This window comes from Sinocyclocheilus grahami, unplaced genomic scaffold (genome assembly GCF_001515645.1).
Source record: "Sinocyclocheilus grahami isolate Dianchi unplaced genomic scaffold, SAMN03320097.WGS_v1.1 scaffold19371.1, whole genome shotgun sequence".
In the NCBI taxonomy this organism is placed as follows: Eukaryota; Metazoa; Chordata; class Actinopteri; order Cypriniformes; family Cyprinidae; genus Sinocyclocheilus; species Sinocyclocheilus grahami.
The window spans coordinates 1-2966 of record NW_015517570.1 but is presented as its reverse complement, the minus strand read 5'-3'; the positions used below and the strand labels follow the sequence as shown (position 1 = coordinate 2966).

Genomic DNA, 2966 nt, shown 5'->3' with positions numbered 1-2966 from the left:
AAATGTTAAAACTGTGGCTTCAAAAATTGTGTCCAGAGAGTGCATTACGTATTTGGGAATTGAGTCTTTCCACTAATTCAAACCAATTAATAGCCTATATTTACTTTAAAATTATTAATGATTTCCATTTGACTCACCTATCTCTTGTTTTTTATAACTCATTCAGTATCCAGCGTCAATTTAAACGTCTGCCTGGTATCTTAATATCAGTGCGAAATGATGTAGGAAGTTAGTGTGAATGCTATATATAGTCTAATGCCTGTCCATAAATGGGATATGGGAGAGGCAACATTCCGCATGGGTAATATTTTGCTTTTCATCAGCTGGTCTCTCACAGGCAGGCAGAGGCTCATCTACCTCCGTGTTGTGCTCTTGTATTCTCCTGGGGTGAGTAGCCTATGTCTGGCCCCTTATTTCCACACTTTTGATCCGAAATTATAATGCGGAGTTGTCCTTGTGGAAATACAAAATCGTTGAGGCTGAAGGAAACTTTTGAACTTTACCTTGGTTTGATGTTGATCTGTCTCGAATGATGTTTGCTTGACTGGGCGCTTTGAAAGGATTCATAAAAAGTTGGCAATTAAACCAGTTTCAGTGCTTTGTGAATATGGGTGAATGAATAACTGGACAAACTTTTACACTGTTTTGTTTGTGGAAAAGTTGTCTCGTAAAATTGACCTGCTGAATGAAATTACCTTTGAAATATTTGTCGCACTTGTTGATGCAATATGCAAAGAACGAACAGTTAGTTTTTACATGTTGTCTGCCAAATATGTTAATGGAATCTGTGCATACATATATATATATATAATGTTTAATATGCACAGTAGATGCTATTGTATGTGGGCTTCATATATGAATGAGATAATAATGTTGCATTGAGAATGCACGATTATTTGTTCGTGTAATTATTCATCAAAATGAAATGAGGAATGTGTTGTTGTTTGTATTTTAGTGTAGTTCATTTATCCATAATAGAAGATAAACAGTCATGAGCAGTTGGTTATCTTTCAATATTTCAGGACATTTACACAATAATAGCTTGTCATTAATGTACACTGTACAGTATAAATTACCATGGAATACTGTACCCATCTCCTTGGACTGTCTGATATCCCAACCCCCAACCTCTAATTTTAAACTGCCATGAGTTTTGGCTTCCTTGAGGCCCAAAGCTCCAGAACACCCCCTCCTCTTCATCTCCACAAACAGGTCCACTTTCCTAACACCTAAATCATATCAGGAGTAGGCCGGATTCTGCAAATTGTGCTACGAAACTGTTTCCCCAATAATGTGAAACTTAAGCATTGGAATTTATGCATCTTTCAATGAATGCATTTTGTTTTGTCTTGTGTGCAAAGACGCTACATGTTTTTTGTTCCAGGTTTTATTCATAGGTTCTTGGGGTTGCCAAATATGGCTGCAGTTGTTACCAGACACAAGCATTTCGGTCAAGAATACCTCAGTACTGAGTCTAAATATGTTGTTCGGGAATACACCAGGTAAGGTAAAAACAAAATACAGCAGCAAATTCAAGTTTAACGAATCGTCACAGCTAATCATGATGTTCACGGCAATACTAAAGCTACTTGTAATAAAATAGTAACATCATGTATAACATATAATAACATTGTTGGAGCTCTGCTAATACACCCTATTACATACAGTAGCTGAACTATAACTGATCCCTTCATGTCACTACTGTCCTCTGGGTAGTTGGAAGTTGACAAGGCCTGCAGTGTGATACGCTATACTCCATGTAAAACTCTTTTCTAATTATGCATGCAGCTTATGTGACCTGATTCAAATGGTGAACAACTGAAAATAAATGGTGATCAGTTACAGGGCCTAAGGTATATACTTAAACTTGACCAATCATATATATTTTATGGACACATATTGCACCAAATACCCAGATTCTGCCTGGAAACAATAATAAATTTCAGATATAATATAAGCTTTGACATTAACATTGGTTAAGGATAAGAACGTGGTATGGTAATTACAGTTATTTTTGTTCATTAATAAAATTGAAAACTTTAAAATGATATTATATTATAAATGTATTATTACAAAATTAATTATATCATATATAGTGGTAGTTATTGTTTGCCCTCTGAGGGGTCAAAAGGTCAATATTCTTTTCTTTTTTTTAATTGTAGGTTAAAACCTATAATTGCTAATTCAAGTGAACCATTGGTAAAGATGATCAAATATCAAATGCTTTCTTTTTTTTCTTTCCACTTAAAACTGTGTTGCTTGAGAAATGCATGAATTATTATATGCTTTTGCATGTTTGAATGTATATCAAAATGAATTAACTGATTGTTAACCTGAGATGACATGGAGCATTGATGAATCCTGATCTCTGTTTCTCTTATGCTGCTTGTATAGAGTAATGCTTGAGCATACTATTATCATTTTATTATACACTTTTAGAAAAAAGGTACAAAAGTGAGTCACTGAGGCGGTACCCTTTTAAAAGGTACTAATATGTATGTATTTTAGGCACTAAAGCATATTTTTAAAGTAGTAATATGTACTTTTAGAGGTACAAAATGTAACTTTTGTACCTTAGGGTCCCGCCTCAGTGACAGTTTTGTACCTTTTTTGAGAGTGTATGGAAATGTGTGTGTTTTTAGCTCTGCGGCAGAAGAGGTGAAGTATCAATACCAAACACAGAAGAGAATCCAGGGAGTGGTAAAGCCCTTTAAACAATCATTCCTTTCCTTTTCTTGACATGCTTTTGTTACAGTACTTTCATTAGTCATCCTGTATTTTAATGTACTTTAAAGACTTTTGCTGTTATCTGTAATAGACCGAGTGAAACGAAGGTTAAATAGGACTGACTCTATCTTGGCATGTATATTTTTTCGTGATCACTTCTTATGATCCAACAGCTCAATAAATTGTTTGTCTCCTTTCATCAGGTGGAGAAGAAGATGCCTGAGAAATACATCCGTGAG

The 2966-nt window shown here is 34.9% G+C and overlaps 1 long non-coding RNA gene across 1 annotated transcript; it reads left to right on the top strand.

The window, feature by feature from the left end:
* The first annotated feature begins 321 nt into the window (after nucleotides 1-321).
* Nucleotides 322-2966, top strand: LOC107579705 (uncharacterized). The gene is made up of 4 exons (XR_001608515.1): nucleotides 322-387; nucleotides 1385-1502; nucleotides 2643-2700; nucleotides 2931-2966. It is a non-coding gene; the product is annotated as an uncharacterized lncRNA (long non-coding RNA).